Here is a 19,794-nt window from a genome sequence, read left to right as displayed (position 1 = left end):
TCAGGACTTATAGAGGGTCTCGAGTAACAGCCCACCTCCCATAGGGGCTGCTGGACCCCGAGTTCCTCCGGCCGCTGGGACTTCCGACAGTCTGGACTCAGTGCGCTGAACGCAGGGAGCTCACTGTGGGGGGTAGGAGTTACGCAGAGCCGGCTCGTCTCGGAGCTGCGAAGACCTGGCTAAGGTCCCGCGTCTCAACGCAGCGGAACTCCGTGACGCTCGGCGAGTTAGGGTGCAAAGCGGTAAATCTACTTCGTAGCGGCTGGGGGTGGACTCGGACAACTGAGCCGTAAGCTACCAGCGAAGGATCGGAACCAGCTGTGGCCGGAGAGACAGCCTGCAGAAATCCGGAGCATAGAGAAAATCCACGGAGGTAGTTTGAATTAAAATCCGATGGGTCCAGGAGTTTGTGGATTCTTTAGCCGGGAACAGCCGTGAACGAAAGGAATTCAGCGAGTTGGAAGTCAAATCTAGAAAGTTGGAGGCCAAATCCCTTTCCGCTCCCACGGCTGTTGGGAGGCGGCGTAATCTACAACGTTGTCAGGTCAGTGTCGGCATTGAATATAGGTGTTACGCTGCAATTGTATAAGACGTTGGTGAGGCTCGACTCGAAGTATTGCGTTCAGTTTTGGTCATCTTGTTGTAGAAAAGATGCCATTGAATTGGAAAGGGTGCAGAAAAGATTTACAAGTTTGTTGCCTGGATTTGAGGGACTGAGTTATAGGCTGACCAGGACTTTATTCCTTAGAGTGTAGCAGGATGAGGCATGATCTCATGAAGGTGTATAAAGTCATGAGGGGCATGGGTTAGGTGATAGCACACAGTTTCTTGGGTAAAGAAGGACTAGAGGGCACAGGTTTAAGGAGGGAGGGGAGAGATTTAATTGGAGTGTCAAGCACAATTTCTTCAATGAAGGAGATAGAAACCTTTGAGGGTGCTACAGGATATTTTATTAGTGCATAATAACTGATAAAAATATATAAGGATATACAAAACCCAGTGTATAAAATAATTGATGTGAACGACTCCCACTGCCTCTACTAGGTGAAGCAAAGGGTTAACAAAACTTACTGTGAGTCTAAAACAGAGTACAGAATCATTGATACAGTAGCAAAGCATAGAAAACTACAGCATAGAAACAGACCCTTTGGCCCATCTAGTCTGTGCTAAACCATTTAAGCTGCCTAGTTCCATTATCCTGCACCCCAACCTTAGCCCTCCACAGTCTCACGCTGGCAGGGGTCTCTGGCCTGGAGACTCTTAGAGGAATAATTGATCGAGTAGCAAGTCTCACACCCTTTCTCATTACATTGGGCAATTAAGTTTTCAGTCAGCAGTTTGGCTGCTTAGCTCTCCATGTAAACATCATTAAAGAAATAGACTTATTCATTGACTCTTTTGAAAGAACTTTGCTTTATTGCATTCCCACCTTATGGTGAGATTTGATTAGTGTAAATCTTATTAATTCCTAACTTGAAAATTCGGAGCACTGAACATAGAAGAGTACAATACAAGAACAGGCCCTTCAGCCCATTGTGTCGGTGTCAGCTATGGTGTCAATCTACACTAATATCATGTGCCTGCTCATGATGTGTATCCCCCCCCCATTCTCTGCAGGTTCATGTGTCTGCCTAAATGCCTCTTAAACATTGCCATTGTATTTGCTTCTACCGTGTCCTGTGACAGTACATTCTAGGCACCTACCACTGTGTAAAAGACTTGCTCCACATATCCCCTTTAAACTTCCCCCCTCTCGTTAAACCTCTAGTATCTGTATTTGTCATTTCTGCACTGGGAAAAGGGCTCGGACTACCTATCCTATCCTCCTCATCATCGTTATGTGCCATGTTATTTCATGTGGGCGATCATGGTCTTCCATGTGTCTTTATTTGAGAAGTTCTAATAAGCTCTTCAAAACTTTTGCCTGTCCATCCTTTGATGTAGCTCATCAATGTCATCAATGTTGACCTTGACTTTTTGTTTCCTCACTTTTTCCCATCATTGCATCACTGATGTTTGAGCTTCTCTTTCCTCAGTACGCGTCCCAGAAATCCCGGCTGCCATTTCCTGATTGATGATTTTAGCTCTCTTCTTATTCCAGCTTTCTGCAACACTTCCGCATTTGTAACTCTGTCCTTCCACGATATTTTCATCATTCTTCTCAAAACCACATTCCTGCAGCTTTAAGTCTTCCCTTTGACATTCTCCAACATTCACTTCCATATATTAGTGTGGAAGGAACATAGCACTCTGAGTTTCATACCCATAGAAATTGTTATTCTTTAATATCTTGCGCATACGCTTGAACGTGCATTTAGCAATCCCAATCCCAATCCTAATCCTTCAAATTTCAGCATCAGGCCTACTATCAGATGTTGTTGTGCTCCCTAAGTAATTGAACTTCCATGTTTGTTTACTTGTTTCGTTGCCCACTTTCCATTCACATTTTGGTATTTCTTTCTTCTTTGTGACAACCATATGTTTGATATGTAAACTTCCCAATCTACGGGGTCAAAATCAAAAGGGGGTGATGGATACAGGAGTGAAGGTGTTATATTTGAATGCAGGCAGTATATGGAATAAAGTAGATGATCTTGTAGCTCAGTTAGAGATTGGCAGGTATGAAGTTGTGAGCATCATTGAGTTGCGGCTGAAAGAAGAGCACAGTTGGGAGCTTCACATCCAAGGATACGCCTTGTATCAAAAGGACAGGCAGGTAGGCAGAGTGGGTGGAGTGGCTGTGTTGGTAAGAAATGAAATCAAATCCTTAGGAAGAGATGACATAGGATCAGAAGGTGTAGAATTCTCATGGGTAGAGTTAAGAAACTGTAAGGGTAAAAATACTCTGATGGGAGTGATATATAGGCCCCTGAACAGCAGCCAGGATGTGAGATATAAATTTCAATGGGAAATAGAAAAGGTATGTAATAAAGGGAATGGTATGATAGTCATGGGGATTTCAATATACAGATAGATTGGGAAAATCTGGTGGTGCTAGATCTCAAGAGAGGGGATTGTAGAAGACCCATGAGATGGTTCTTTAGAGCAGCTGGTGCCTGAGCCCACGCGGGGAAAGGCCTTTCTGGGCTGAGTCTTGTGTAATGAACCAGGTTTAATGACGAGCTTAAGGTAAAGGAACCTTGAAGAGACAGTGATCATAATATGATAGAATTCACCCTGCCGTTTGAGAGGAAGGAGTATCAGTACTACAGTGGAATAAAGGGAACTACAGAGGACCGAGAGAGGAACTGTTCAAAGTTTATTGGATAGAGACACTAGCAGAGATGATGGCTGAACAGCAAAGGTTGGAGTTTCTGGGGGTATTTGGAAGGCACAGGAAGGATACATCCCACAGATTAAGAAGTATTATAAGGGGAGGATGAGGCAACTGTGGGAAGTCAAAGACAGCTTAACAGCAAAAGAGAGGGCATACAAGACAGCAAAAATTAATGGGAAGTTAGATGATTGGAAAGCTTTTAAAAACCAACAGAAGACAACTAAAAAAAACAAAAGGAGGGAAAAGATGAAATACTAGGGTAAGGCAGCCAATAATATCAAAGAGGATACCAAACGTTCTTTACAGATATATAGAGAGTAAAAGATAGGTGAGAGTGGATATTGGACCACTGGAAAATTAAGCCGGAGAGGTAGTAATGGGGGATAAGGAAATGGTGGATGAACTGAATAGGTATTTAGCATCAGTCTTTACTGTGGAAGACAATAACAGTATGCCAGAAATTTGAAAGTGTCAGATGGCAGAGCTGAGTGTAATAGCCATACTAGAGAAGGTCTTTGAGAAACTGAAAGGTTTAAAGGAGAATAAGTTACCTGGACTTGATGGACTACACTCCAAGATTCTAAAAGAGATAACGGTTCCTGAAGAATGGAAAACTGCTAATGTCACTCCACTCTTTAAGAAAGGTGGGAGGCAGAAGAAAGGAAATTCTAGGCTGATTAGTCTGACTTCTATGGTTAGGAAAATGTTGGAGACCATTATTAAGGATGAGGTTTCAGGATACTTGGAGATGCATGAATACTTGTAGGCCAAAATCAACATGGTTTTCTCAAGGGGAAATCTTGCCTGACAAATCTGCTGGAATTCTTTATGGAAATACTGTAACAGGCAGGCAAATAACAAAGGAGAGTCAGTGGATGGATTTTACTTAGAATTTCAGAAGGCCTTTGACAAGGTGCTGCACATGAGGCGGCTTAAGAAGATAAGAACCCATGGAATTATAAGAAAGATACTAGAATGGCTAGAAGATTGGCTGACTGGCAAGTGGGAAAGATTCAGAATAAAGGGGCCCTTTTCTGGTTGTCGGTAACTAGCGGTGTTCTGCAGGGGTCAGTACTGGGACCGCTTCTTTTCATGTTATATGTCAACAATTTGATTGGCTTTGTGGCCAAGTTTGGAGTCGAAGGTGATAGGTGGAGGAGTAGGTAGGACTTGAACAGATTCAGAGAATGGGAAATGAAGTGGCAGGTGGATTATAGTGTAGGGATGTTTCTGCTCATGCACTTTGGTAGAAGGAGTAAAGGCATAGACTATTTTCTAAATGGGGAGAAAATTCAAAATTCAGAGGTGCAAAGGGACTTGGGAGTCCTTGTGCAGCATTCCTAATGGTTAACTTGCAGATTGAGTTGGTGGTAGGGAAAGCAAATGCAATGTTAGCATTCATTTCAAGCAGACTATAATATTTATTTATTGAGATACAGTGTGGGATAGGTTCTTCCAGCCTTCGATTCGCACTGTCCAGAAATCCCCAATTTAATCCTAGCCTAATCATGGGGCAATTTACAATGACCAATTCACCTCCCAAAAGGTACGTCTTTAGAATGTGTGAGGAAACCATGTGGTTACAGGGAGAACGTACAAACTCCTTACAGGCAGCAGCAGGAATTGAACCTGGGCCACTGGTACTGTAAAGCACACAGCTAGTCAGAAAACTATAAAAATACTCACTTGGTTTATGGGCACAGATGGGGTAAAAGCTCCTAGTCTTTTTCCTGGAGAGGGTGAAGAAGGAGTGCTAAAACATGGAAGGGTTAGGTTCCAGATCTGAGGTGAGAGATTTAATGGACATCAGGGGTGGCTAATGGTGATGTGTAATTGGAAGTTCGAAATGCGCTGCCAGAAATTGTGGTTGAGGCAGGCACATTATCAACATTTAAAAGGTAGAGGACTATGGGCCGACGTGAGCAGATGAGACTATCTTGCTGGACAATAAGTCGGCCTGGAGAAGTGGCTCCATGACTGGCTTTCTCTCAGTAAATGGTATCAACCTGTAGAGGTCCCACTAGTGGGAGACAGCATGGCTGAGATGTGGAAATGTTGGGATAGGTAGAGATTTTGATGGACTCAGATCATGGTCTCTCTGGGGGCTTTGCTATTGCTTGCATGGTGGGTGGTGGTGGGGGTTCAATGCTTTTGCTGGAGCAAATGGGGGGAGGGCTGATTCTTTTGCTGCTGTTTGTGCATGGGAGGAGGGACAGTCTGCCTTGGAGTTTTAACGTTGTCTGTCATTCATTCTTCAGGTTTTTATTCCCTGTTTTATGGACGTCTGTGAAGAGTAAGAATCTCAGGTTGTACACTGTATACATTCTCTGATGTTAAATTGAACCATTTGAACCTTCTTTCAGAAGGTCATGGAGATGAGATAGAGAGGGGAAGTTAATCATATTTACTGATCAAAGGATCAGTAAAGAATCTGAGAGACTTGGAGCTGAGGGCTGGTCTGAGGTAGGTATGTAGAGTATGGATGATAGCTTTCACACTGTGGTGTTTCAATGAAAGAACACTCACACTTTTATCCCAAAGTGTACCTCTGAGAGTGTGCTTGTAGATTTTTCTTAATGACGCAGTAAACCTTAACGTTCTTGTGAATACATCCTAAATCCTCTCAGCTTCCTTCTCTGCTACTGAAAGCACTGAGTAGTTTGCAATCGATTGCTGTTTGCTTATTTGTGTTGCATGTTGTCAGACTGGCAGCTCAACAACCAGTGAATGAAGTTATAGACACAAGAGATTGTGCAGGTGCTGGAAATCTTGAGCAACACACACATACCATGCTGAGGGAACACAGCAGGTCAGGCAGCATCTGTGCCCTTCCAGCTTCTTACTTCATCCCTCCTCCCCCACCCACCTCCCTACCTGCACCTCTCACTTGGTCTCACCTATCACCTGCCAGCTCATACTCCTTGTCCTCTCTCCACCTGCTTATTCTGGCTCCTTCCACTTCCATTCCAGTCGCAGTGAAATGTCTCGGCCAGAAACGTTGACTGCTTACTCCCATCCATTGATGCTCCAAAGAACAAAGGCTTCTTCTCACTAAATATTGGGAAAGGAAAAAGTATACCCTTTTTCAACTGCCCATCACCTACCCCTGGGTCCCCCTCCTCCTTCCCTTTTCCCTCTCCCATCAGATTCCTTTTTCTCCAACCCTTTTCCTTTCCCACCCACGTGGCTTCACCTATCGCTTTCCAGTTGTCCTCCTTCCCCTCCCTCCCCACCTTTTTATTCTGGCGTCTTCCCCTTCCTTTCAGTCCTGAAGAAGTATCTTGGCCCAAAATATTGCCTATTCATTTCCATAGATGCTGCCTGACCTGCTGAGACCCTTTAGCACTTGTGTGTGCTGCTCTGGATTTTCAGCATCTGCAGAATCCCGTGTTTAGGGAATTGTGTTTCATTTCCACACACACACACAAACTCTGAAGTTCTTTTACTTGGCCACTAAAAGTGGTTGAATAGGTTCAATAAGTTTAATTTAATGTCAGAGAAATGTATACAATATACATCCTGAAATTCTTTTTCTTTGCAAACATTCACAAAAACAGAGGAGTGCCCCAAAGAATGAATGACAGTTAAATGTTAGAACCCCGAAGTCCCCCCAGCTCCCCCCACCCATGCACAAGCAGCAACTAGGTGACAACAACCCCCTCCCCCAAAAGCAAAAGAGCACCTGCACCCTCCACCGAGCACTCGAGCGTGCAGCAAAGCATCAATAAAGACACAGACTTGCAGAACCCCAAAGACTCGTTCACCCGGTATTCGACATTCCCCAGGCTCTCTCTTTTTCCCTAGTAAGGAAAAAGGAGGTGTTCCCGTTTCACAGCGAGAGGGGAGACATAACAAAACAACTTGCTGATTCATGGTGTTAAAAGTCTGTTGCTTTGCTTTTTTCGAGCTCTGTGCCCAGAGACCCCGGGTTTCTGGGCACAGAGCCAGCCACCAGCTCACTGCTTATGATCTTTTGTCTCCCACAACATAGCAGTTTTCTGCGGCAGTACCAACCTTGAATCCACCCGTCTCCAGAGCCATGAAAATCCGGCACCTGAAGGTGTGCCAGTCTTCTAGGCCGCATCCTTGGTATATCAAAAAGCGGCCGTTCGTGAGGTCCTGAGAGTGGGTCCCATTTCCGCAAAGAACCAGTCAGCATGTAACTCCAGGTCAGGGTCTTCAAAAGCACCCTTAAAAGGAAAGAAAAGTACATTAAAGACAGAAATGGAACTATTTCCGAAGATGCAAACAAAGGAGTCACCGTTAGGTGCCATCATCCCATGCTCCGGCCTCCACTGATTGGTTGAACCAAGCTGGTTGCCACAGCTTAATATCATTCTTGAATATTGGGCTGAGCATCTGGAATGGCTGGGTACTATCTTCCTTTGTGTCTTGGTGCCAGACTAGTTTTCATGACAGTTCAGTGAAGCAGCTTAGGGTGGAGACACAAGAGACTGCAGATATTGCACTCTGGAGCAGCAAGCAACCTATTGGACGAACTCAGCAGGTCGAGCAGCAGCTGTGGAAGGGGAGAATTGTCAACAGTTTGGGTTAAAACCCTGCATCAGGACAGGACGTGAAATGTCCAGCATTTTCAGACACTGCTTGACCCATTCCCCAGCAGGTTGCTTGAAGCAGCTGTGCATGGGGGGAGAGAGGGTGCATCTATAAATCTGTGCAAGGGAGGGGTGCTAGAGATACATCTCTACCAATGGAGGTGTAAGGCACTCTTTCCCTCCGCTTGCCTGCAGGTCACACTTGGGCAAGGGGTACCTCCTGCTTAGCTACCGATCAGGGTCATTTGAAGCCACAGGAGCAGGTGGGGATGGTCGTATGAGCAGGTGGCACATATCACAAGTCCTGGTTATGCGACCACTGAATCTCTGAAGAGAATTGATAATGGCTGCTGTCACCCATCTTGTAAAGTCACTGCCAGAAGTAGGCAATGGAAAAGCACTTCTGTAGAAAAATTTGCCAAGAACAATCAAGGGTCATGGAAATACCATGATCGCCCACATCATGTGACACAGTGCATAAAGGGCGATATAAATCCAACTTTATGAAATCAATCTGCTTCAGGTTTAATAATTGGTTTGGCCAGAGCCAAGACTATTAGTCCTCAACACCCATATCTGTACTTTTCAATGTTGTTTTGCAAGTACCCATCATAAGTTGTAAGAGTCACCTCAGGAGCCTTCTTCTTGTGTCCTCTCTCCATTATGGGAAAACATTAGAAGAAGATCTTGTGAGAAACTCTGTTCTCATCAGTCTGAGACTCGTATTGTGTAACCACCCTTCATCTAAACAGCTGTCCTTGTGGGATCCACTACATCATGGTAGCGTAGAGGTTAGCATGATGTTATTACAGCCCGGGGCACTTTGGAGTTCAGTGTTCAAATCCTTCGTTCTGTAAGGAGTCTCTGTGGAATGTGTGGGGTTTTCCCCGGCTGCCTCCTACAGTCCAAAGACTTTCTGGGTGGGTCATTGTAAATTGTCCTATGATTAGGTTAGGGTTATTCAGGCTTGTCGGCTATATCACTAAATAATTAAATATTCCACTCTGTAGCTCCCATCTTGTGTTCTGTCCCCTGCCCCCCTCCATTACTCTGTAGGCTATCACACCATCTTCAACCCTTCTGCCCCACTCTGAGTCACTTTTCAATCCAGAATCTCCTCTAATATATCGAAAAAACTAATTTCCCTAAAAATTGTACCAATACTGGGTGGAAAGTCCAAAATTTAAGTGAACAGAACTTGGCAGAAAAATTACATAGTTGAGAAGGCTGGTTTTTCTGGTTTTGGTCTCCATTGTGTTACCTGCTATGGAAAGGCCATTGCTTACACTGAGTTCCACAGCCTTCTGTTGCTGTACCTTTAGCAGTGATAGTGATGGCACCCGTTAGTCTCACGAGACCATGGACTTGCGCCTGGAAGGTCTTGCTTCAGTCAGTGTTGATAGAGCAGCATCTGTTGTGGCTGTAGAGGCCCACATGGGAGTAACAGCATACTAACAGTAATGCAATCACTTGAGTCAGGTATGATGTCCCCCTGAGAGATTATTTCCTTAATGCAGAACACTTGTGTTTAACGTGGAGAGGCTGATATAGAGCAGCTACCACTCTGTCCTTGACAGATTGGGCTCAGGGACCAGTGGCATGGAATCAAGACGACCGGGGACCCTTCATTGCTGTTGTGACATGTCGTCATCTTCCACCAGCCCCACCACTCTGAAGTCTTGGTTGGATCATTCTTTGTTTGCAGCCTGTCCCTTGACCTTACCACAACGGCTGATCCTACCAGGTGCTAAGCTCCACTCTTGGGATTTCAGGAACTCAGAAGCCTCTCCTCCATGACAAGGTGACAATCCTCGGAGAAGCTCTTTATTTATCACCAGATCAATATTAGTTTTATATTATCCATGGTGCAATTCTCTGTCCTATTGCATCCATAGTGGCTGGTGTTTCCCAGCCATGGCTGCCTCTGAGGACATTGAGATGTTGGCATGCTCAGCAGTTTGAATCACTATATCTGTAAGCAATGTTCCCTTACCACTGTGCGGACCACCAATTGCTCTGAGCAAGAAATTTTTATTTGGCCTGAAAAATGCGTGGCCCTTTAAATGTTCTGCTTTGTAATACGCATATGAGGAATATTTAGAATGAAAATTGAAAAAATCACATACTTTTGATCTTATTTATTAATTGAAGGGTATAATGAAATACAGTACAAGAAAATCTTTCATGTTTTGTAAACTTTTAAACTTAGACAGGTTCAGTATTCACCGTGATGGTGGTTTATTAACAATGAGGTACCGACTTCCATTCTGTGTAAATCGTTACAATTTGTAATGGTTGTGTAACTTGAAACACTAGCAATGTAAGTATGTTGAAGCTCTAAAATGTTTCGAAGTATAGGTTGTGGTATGTTTATTATTTAGAAAATGTGTGGATTATATTAATTAACACATAATTAACTACAGGATATTTCAAAATTATACTAACATAGATTTCAAAATTATATTAAAAAAATTCCATCTGCGTGGCAACGAAGGTTAGGTGCGTGAGAGCACTTCAGTTACTATGTCTCCATACCCTGTGACTAATCAAGAAAGAACCATTGCACGTAGAAGCTTATTCTATGAGTTAGGGATGGGGAGGCTGCATTCAAATAAATTAGGGAACAAACCACATATTATCAATGACCATCTACATATGTGAATCACTCAGGAAATTGTGTGGAAGCAGAGATAAAGAGAATGGGAGGATATGGACATGGTGTGGTGATGTGAATTTTTGGCACAAGAATGGCAGAATAGATCCTTATGTAAGAATATGGAGAAAATTTTCTGATTACAGAACCATGGCCTCACATTCATCTGTATCTTCTAGTAAAACACAATGGAGACATCCTGAAAGAGGGAAACAAAATAAATAAACTACTGGACTTGTTTGTCCAGAGTTTGAAAGCTATTGTTTCATGTGATGCTGAGATGAACATTAGGATGTGCTAGGACGTAACCTAGAGTAACCATCAGTGATGTAACCGGGGTCATCAGATGGTTTGGGTCTTTCAGCATCAGACACCCTGATCCAAGCAACCCAGAGAGGGTTGATCAGCAACTTGATCAGCAACTTTGGTCCAAAGCCATCTTGAGCCTTACTCAGCAGCCTCTTTGATGGTCCTGATGGCTGTTTTCTTTGCAGCCATCCATAATGTCAAGGCGAGAGAAGGCTCTGCACAGTGAGGAGCCAGTAAAGCCTCTACAGCCCACCTCTATAGGCTCTCATCATGCCCACCACCCTTGTCCCTGGCACTGCTCTACTAGTTGCTGGTATTTGGTCGTCTTACTCTCAAACACCTCCTCAATTCAGTCTTCCCAAGGCACTGCCAGTTCTACCACAACCTGCTTCGGGGTTTCTGACAGAGTGACCACGTCACCCCTCAGGAATGATGATGTGATTTGTTGTTTGGCAGGAATGACTTTCAGTTGCCAGTCAGACGCCATGGCGAGTGAGCCTGCTGGTGATCTGGGCTGAGGCTGTGGTTGGTGCTCAGCTTTGACAAAGGCTCTGAGCTCCCTGGGTTGGTGGAGATGCCTGCTGTTGTTAATGGCTGAGGAAGTACTTCCTGCCTCTGCCACCAGCACCTGGTCAAGGCACCAGTGGCACTGACCTTCTCCCAGGGCTTTTGGGCAGCTGCTTCATAGAGCTACACAGAGAACCTTTGCCCCATCGTATACATGCCAACTACTGGATTCTCAGCTATACTGATCCTATTTTCTGACACTTGGTCCTTCTGTGCCTTGGGTGTTTGCTCATTTCCAACACTGTGCAGAAGTCTTAGGCATATGCATATAGTTAGGGTGCCTAAGACTTTTGCACAGTACTGTATTAATTTTATGTATTGCACTGTACTGCTGCCACAAAAAGAAACAAATTTCATGACATATGTGAGTGATAATAAATCTGATCTGATACGGGTCTCTTGTGGACTGGGAATGGGAAGGGGGCAGGGAGAGGGGAATCATGGTTGGGAAAAGGGGAAGGGAGAGGGGAGGGAGTAGGAAACACCAGAGAGACATTCTGTAATAATCAATAAAGCAGTAAGTTGGAATCAAATGTCCTTTCCTGGTGTCTCAGGGCTGGGCAAGTCTTTCCCTGCACCACCCCCTGCCCCTGGCACTCCTCCTCTGCCACCTGTCCTACACCCGTCCCACAGCACTCCACCCTTGCCATTCCCAGCATCCTATGTTCCCCCAGATTTGCAAACTTGCTCACCACTCCACATTGACAAATGCAGTACTGTGCGAATGTTTGAGGCAGCCTATGTATATACATTTATGTGTAGTCACCCTCAGACGATGCACCATCCTCCAGGCAGAAACAAATGTTCCTCCTGTCACCTCTAAGTCTCCTTCCTCTTTACCTTAAGCCTCTGGTTTTATACAGCTCTGCTGTGGTAAACTGTATTGGACTATCTACCCTATCTATGCCCATTATAATTTTGCTCATCAGTGCCTTCAAAGATGTGGCTATTTGTAAATTCTAGTTATGTTATAATTGAAAGATCTGAGCTGATCTGTGGTTACTTGTCTGGGTGTGGGCACTGCTGCTTTCAGCTGAAGGAATGTCTTGACCTCACACCCTTCCCTGCAGAATCACATGTCTCCCTGAGAAATAGTCTCCAGATGGTCTACTCTCTAATAAGCTTAGGTTTATTTTGGTTTGTGGTAGATGGAGCACTTGGAAGATTGCACCAGATTTTAATAGGACAGCAGGACTATTTGCATCCTGCTTCATGCACGACTGCAGTTCTACATGGGGACCTAGGGGTGATAGGAAGATACATTGGGATCATCTGCTCAAGCTTATTCATCACCAATGTCCATGGGCATCTTTAACCATATGGCACAATGGTTACACTGACTCAGCGGAGAAGCCCAACCATCAACAACTAATTGCTAAGCATTCCAATAGAACGTTACCCTCTGTAGTGGCAAGACAATGCACAGTACATTGTACTGTTGCTTCATAGCACCTATGATCTGAGTTTAGAACATAGATATTATGGCGCAGTACTTGCCCTTTGGCCTATGACGTTATGCTGACCTTTAAACCTACTCTGATATCCCCCTCCCCTATACTTCCTTCCAATCACCTTAAAATTATGTCCCTATGTCCACCCCGAAAAAAGTCTCCAGCTGTTCTCTTATCAATATCTCTTATTGGTTTGTACACCTTTATCAAATCACCTCTCATCCTCCTTCACTTCAAAGAGAAAAGCCCTAGCATGCTCAACCTACCTTCATAAGGCATGCTTTCCAATCCAGGCAGCATCCTCTGCTTCCTCCCTAAAGCCTTCTCATTCTTCCGAGTGTGGAAAATTGAGTTCAGTTTGGTCCTGGTCACCAGTGTTATGTATGCGGAGGCCATTCATTCTATTTGTGACTTCACGAGTTTCTTTCTGTCAACTTTCCAAAGGAATACTGTTGTTAGGTCAGCTGCTTTCTGTAAGTAGCTCTAGTGAAGGTGAATGGCAGAGAATCAAATGGAAATGCAGGGGAAGAAGAAGTACACATAGAATAAATAATGTGATAAGAGAACCAGCATAAAGAACCTATCACCTTCTGCTTTAAATATAGCTAATGATGTGGCCTCCAAAGTTGTCTGTGGCAATGAATTCAACAGATTCACCACCTTCTGGCTGAAATCCTCCTCATCTCTGTTCTAAAAGGACAACCCCCCCACAAGGGTCGGGGGTGAGGGTATTTGGTGGGAATGTAGGGATGAGTGTAAATATGGCAGTTTGGTGGTCGACAGACCATGGACTGAGTGGCCTGTATCTTTCTGACAGTTAAAGGACAACTTACAGGTGATCTGGAGTCCCATAAAGGTCAGACTAAGGAAATATTTCTTCTTGGACAGAACATTAGTGAACAAGATAGGATTCCATTACAATGCAGTCAATTCATGATTGCATTTCTGTTCAGTTTCTTTCAAATACATTTCAGCAGATCTTAAGTTAAGGCTTCCAGATACTATTCAGTAATTTAATCAAAACTGACAGATTATAACAGTTTGGAACTACCATATACTTGACAGCTGAATGAAGTACTTAGTGGGTGCTTGAGAACTTTTAATTGAAAAGAGCTAATTTTATAGAAGGACTCTCATCTGGCTATCCTCAATTATAAATCACTGCTCAAAATTCTGACAATCACTATCATTCAATTTCAAAAGAAGAATTAGATTACAAAGGGTACCAGTATTAAAATAGTGAGTTCAGAGAAATTCTGGTTCGCGAATGAACTCCCCATTGTGAAAATAATTCACCCAGTCCAAGAGTTTCTCATTGGTGGGTAGTTGGAAATGAGCTATCTTTCATGACCTTTATGTTCCCTGTTCAAACCAATACTACCTCAAAGATCAAAGTACATTTATTATTGAAGTACGTATACAGTACACAACCTTGAGATTTGGCTTCTTGCAGGCAGCCACAAAACAAAGAAACACCCCAGAAACTGTTTAAAGAAAACAAGACCATCAGATGTGTGGGAAAAAAAGAACAAATTGCACCAACACCATAAAGAGAACAAATAAGACCCAAAACATTAAACATCTCCCTGTGTTACCATCATTACCTGCACCATTAGTCACTGTTTATCAGGAAACTCAGTCAGCTCCATCATGGGCACTAGCCTCGGTAGTATCCAGGACATCTTCAAAGAGTGATGCATCAAAAAGGCAGCATCCATCATTAAGGACCCCCATCACCCAGGACATGCCCTCTTCTCATTGTTACCGTCAGGGAGGAGGTACAGAAGCCTGAAGGCACACACTCAATGATTCAGGAACAGCTTCTTCCCCTCTGCCATCTGACATTGAATGAAGGACCTGATGAAGGGGCTCAGACTGAAACATTGACTGTTTACCCTTTTGCATAGATGCTGCCTGGCCTGCTGAGATCCTCCAGCATTTTGTGTGTGTTGCTTGAATTTCCAGCATCTGCAGACTTTCTTGTTTGTGGGTTAACAAATGAGGATTGTTTGATAGCTCTGAGCCTGCACTTGCTGGAGTTTAGAAGAATGAGGGGGAATCTCATTGAAACCTATTGAATATTGAAAGACGTAGGTAGAGTGGATGTGGAGAGGATGCTTCCTAAAGTGGGGGAGTTTAGGACTAGGGGGCACAGCCTCACAATAGAGTGACGTCCATTTAGAACAGAGGTGAGCAGGAATCACTTTAGCCAGAGGATAGTGAGTCTGTGGAATTTATTCCCACAGATGACTGTGGAGGCCAAGTCTTTGTGTATACTTAAAGCGAGCTTGATTAGTCAGGGTGTCAAAGGTTCTGGGAAGAAAGTAGGAGAATGGGTTTGAGAGAGAGAATAAATGATGGAATGGCAGAGCAGACTCGATTGGCTGAATGGCTTAATCCTACTCCTATGTCTTACGGTCTTAGGTTGATCTATCAATCACACAATCACACAATATCGAAAAAGTAGGAATGGCTATATGCGTTTTTTCACTTGGGAAGGGAATCAGTAGGATTGATGAAAAAAATAAGTAAGTGTAGCTGGAATTCAAAGCAGAATTGAAAACTGAGATCCCAAAGAATTTCTGTGAGGTGGATGTATAACAAATATTTCTATCTCATTTTGGTTCTTGGCAGCAATCCCTCAGGGAGATATCTGTGTGGGAGATAGTGTACAGTCCTGTTAAACATCTGTTTGATCAAAGAACTGTTCCGTGTGGTCAGTAGCTATGACAATCTGGGAATTTGTGGGTTGTGAGGCTGGATGTCTCTCAGTGGGAAGATTAATGGTGCTCTTGGCAACAAGAGGCTTATGTATATTTGAGCTGTGTGTCTGTTCCAGAGTCTTCACAATTCCTTGGTTGGTAGCTAGGCTCAGTATTTTTTGCCACGGTCAGATCCGGATGGAGATACATGATTTCTGTTTAGATGTTTTTTGCTTGAGAGCAAAGTGGATTTTAAACTTCAATATCAGGTGCCTCTGTATTAAGGCACAGAAGTGAGTAGGTAAAAACTAAGACATTAAAAATTGCAGAAAGTCAACTCAAAAGGTATCCTATTTACACTGATGTAAACCAACAATTGTCCATCAACCTGGACTTCTCTTATGATTGCACTCCTATCAAACGGCAAGAGTTACAGTCACTGGTAGGGGATTAGGAATCTTTCCCCTCTATGCCTTAGCATTCTAAGATTCATATGGGATGAGGATAAAAGCTTGCTTCTGGTTTAATGATCTGAAAAAACAGGCTGACTGCAACTTCAGAATGATCAAAGGCAAGGAAATAAACAGCTTCACTCATAATGTATGTATTTTTGGATTTCCACTGATAACCACCCAGGACAGGATGGAGAGAAGGCACCCTTTTAAGGAGAGGTGGAAGAAATTTAAAGGAAATTTAAAGGATATTTGAGGGGTAGGCTTTTCAGAGAGAATGGGACTGTTTTAACAGGGTAGAGAATCATATTTATTTTTATATGTAGAGGGCAAACTTAATAATCAACCACCTCCATTCTCATCCAAATAGTTACCAAGTATCATAAACAGTACCAACACTTGCCCTGAAGCTTAAAGCATGAGGGATCTGAGGGATGTTCAAAACCTGAACCAAAACTGGCTTGGCAATAGAAAAGCAGAGGATTGTGACTTGTGGGTGTCTCTCTGACTTTTCCTGTGTGTTTTTTTTCTCTGTTGTTATGTATTGCATTGAACTGCTGCCGTAGTGACAACAAATTTCACGACACATGCGGGTGATACTAAATCTGATTCTGATCCTGGTGCCTGTTTGGAATAAGTCGCACGAGTATGTAGGTGCTCTGAAGAGTAAGTTTGCAGACTACACAAAGAAAGTAAAAAAACTCGTAGAAAACAAAGAAGGTTTCCAAGAATGCGATGGGACATAGATCAGCTGGGAAGTCAGGTGGTGTGGTGGCAGATGGAATTTATTCTGGATAAGTGTGGTAATGCACTTTGGAAAATCAAATTCTGATTGCACTTATACAGTAAACGGTAGGGTCTTAGAAATATTGGTATACAGAGGGACCTTGAGTGCAAGCCCATAGCTCACTGAAAATAACAGCACAGGAGAATAGGGTTGTGAGAAAAGCATCTGGTCAGCCTCCCTTCATAGGCTAAGGCTTTGGGTATGAGAATTGGGGCATCGTTTTGCAACTGAGTGATTGTTTGACTGCATTTGGACCATATGAACCATTTGCACTACTATTGCCACAAAGCACCCAACATTTGGCAGCATTACAGAGAGTGCAGAAGATGTTCTTAAAGATAGTATTCTCTAGAATGTAGAAGATTGAGGGGAGATTTGATAAAGGTATGCAAAATTATGAGGGGTTCAGACAGGGTAAATGCAAGCAGGATTTTTCCACTGATGTTGAGTGAGACTACAACTAGGGATCATGGATTAAGGATGAAATATGAAATCTTTAAGGGGAACACGAGGGGAAACTTCTTCATTCAGAGGGTGGAGAGAGTGTGGAACAAGCTGCCAGCATATGTGGTGCTAGTGAGCTCGATTTCAATGTATATGGATGGTAGGGGTAGGGTTGCAATGGTTCAGCTGCAGGTCATTGGGACTAGGCAGTTTAAGTAGTTTGGCATGGACTAGATGGGCTAAAGGGCCTGCTGTAGTTTTATATGGCTCTAAGAGGTTCACAAGGATAGTGCCTGGAATGGAGAGATGTAGTTATAAGGAGAGATTGTAAAGATTGGGTTTAATCTCACTGAATATAGGAGGCTGAAGGACAACCATCAGCACAACATTGTGGGTTGAAGTTGTCTGTACTGTGCTGGACTGCTCTGTGATGGTTTCACATTCTCCGCTTTGTTTTTGCTGCTAACCCAAGGAAGATGCTGTTATTATTAGTGATGTGTTTGGTTAGAGAATGATACACTGTTGACCTGTGTAAGGTGAAGTTACTCAACCCAGACTGGTCTGTGAGTGCAGAACATGTTGGTCTGTGTGGCATTTTATCCAGGCTTTCAATCAGCCTGCTCAGCTCACAAGACATTTCAAAGAGTTTGTAGTACAGCCACCATAGGCTTCCCTTATTCCAGCCCCAGTAATATGTAGGAAACTTGCAATGAAGCATGTCTTTCATGATCTGCTTGATTTCCCATAAACATCCAATATATATGATGGCCACTGCACTGAGTACTATTCATAGAGTCGGGTGCCTCTTTGGATGCCTGATAATTGGTTCATTGACATTATTGTTGCTCAGTTACGCATTGATTCAATGCATCTGAGTTCCAAGAAAGCACACAGGACAAATATTAACCTTCCTCAAATGCATGGGCAAATGTTCTTTTGATGTGCTCTTTGTGTTCCCATCAAAGACAAAAGATCCTGCTGCACCCATCTTATTGCAACACATGCAAAATGCTCAGCAGGCCAGGCAGCATCTATAGAGAAGAGTAAACAGTCTTCTTTGAGCCGATTCCCCCCATCAGGACTGGAAAAGACAGTGAGAAGTCAGAGTAGGAAGGTGGGGGGGGGGGGGAAGTAAGAACTACAGGGTGGTAGGTGATTGGTGAAACCGGAAGAGGGGGAGGGGTGAAGTAAAGAGCTGGGAAGTTGATTGGTGAAAGAGATAAAGGGCTGGAGGAGGGGGAGTCTGATAGGAAAGGATAGAAGTGCATGGAAGAAAGGGAAGGAGGAGGAGCAGTAGAGGGAGGTGATGGGCAGGTAAAGAGATAAGTTGAGAGAGGGTGTTCTCTTCCTCCTTCCCTTTCTTCCATCCTTTCCTATCAGACTCCCCCTCCTCCAGCCCTTTATCTCTTTCACCAATCAACTTCACAGCTCTTTACTTCACCCCTCCCCTCTCCCAATTTCACCAATCACCTGCCATCTTGAACTTCCTCCCCTTACCCCACCTTCTTACTCTGAATTCTTCTCTTTCTATCCAGTCCTGTAGAAGGGTCTTGGCCTGAAACATTGGCTGTCTATTCTTTTACAGAGATGCTGCCTGGCCTCCTGAGTTCCTCCGGCATTTTGTGTCTGTTGCAATGAGATGGGTGGTGCAGGATCTGGTCCTATTTTGGTCTTTGATGGGAACACAAAGGGCACAATACATAAACATTTGTCCCGTGCATTTCTTTATATTTGTCTAACGTGCTTTCTTGGAACTCAGATGGTGCCTGGAATGGAGAGATATGTTTATAAGGAGAGACTGTATAGAGTGGGTTTAATCTCACTGAATGTAGAAGGCTGAAGGATGACCATCTGGAGGTTTATAAAAGTAGGAGGGAGCATTGATTGAATAGACAGAATCTTTTCCTGAGGTGCAAGAATCTAGAAATCGAGGATACAGTTTTAGGTTAGAGGGAAGAAGTTTAAAGGAGATTTGAGTGATAAGTGTTTTTTAGCACAGGGCTAGTGTACTGCAGATACAGCTGTTATGTTTAGAAGGTATTTGGGCAGGTACTTAGGTGGGGAAGGTGTGGAGCTTGGTTCCCAACCTGTGGCCCATGGCCCCTCCGTTAATGGCATACTAAAGGCTGGGACCCCTGCTGTAGAGGGACATGGGTGTGATGCAGGCAAGTGTGATAGGCATAGGTAGGATCACAATCAGCATGGACAAGCTGAGCCTCGGGCTTTGTCTGTGTGCTATACAATTCTGTGATTCCAGATCTCGGAGAGACTCTCCCAAACCCACCAGCTCTACCACCAAGGGTAAGGGCAGAGGTACATGCATGACAACATCACCACAGCTTGCAACTTGCTCTCCAAACTACAGACCATCAGGATTTGGGAAATACATTGCAGTTTCTTCATCACTATTGGGACTAAACGTTAGAATCCCCTACACAACGGCACTGTGGGAGTATTTTGAGAATTTAGATTAGCTTTATTTATCACATGTACATTGAAACATACAGTTGAAATACATTGTTCGTGTCAGCAACCAATCCAGTTCGAATATGTGCTGGGGGCAGCCTACAAGTTTTGCCACACTTCCAGCACCAGT

At 43.7% G+C, this 19,794-nt stretch overlaps 1 protein-coding gene across 2 annotated transcripts in view; it reads left to right on the top strand.

Annotated features, from left to right (window-relative positions):
• Positions 1-228: 228 nt before the first annotated feature.
• trpv4 (transient receptor potential cation channel, subfamily V, member 4) overlaps positions 229-19,794 on the top strand; it is a 130,399-nt gene continuing 110,833 nt past the window's right edge. The window contains exon 1 of one of the 2 annotated variants that reach the window (XM_059987900.1): positions 229-373. The gene's annotated coding sequence lies outside the window, so the exon portion shown is untranslated. Of the gene's footprint in view, positions 545-19,794 lie in introns of both variants that reach the window. The other variant, XM_059987899.1, reaches the window with a different exon arrangement.

The sequence above is a fragment of the Hypanus sabinus genome, chromosome 13, assembly GCF_030144855.1.
Source record: "Hypanus sabinus isolate sHypSab1 chromosome 13, sHypSab1.hap1, whole genome shotgun sequence".
Lineage (NCBI taxonomy): Eukaryota > Metazoa > Chordata > Chondrichthyes > Myliobatiformes > Dasyatidae > Hypanus > Hypanus sabinus.
Note: the sequence above shows the minus strand (reverse complement) of the source record. Positions and strands in the feature narration are given on the sequence as shown.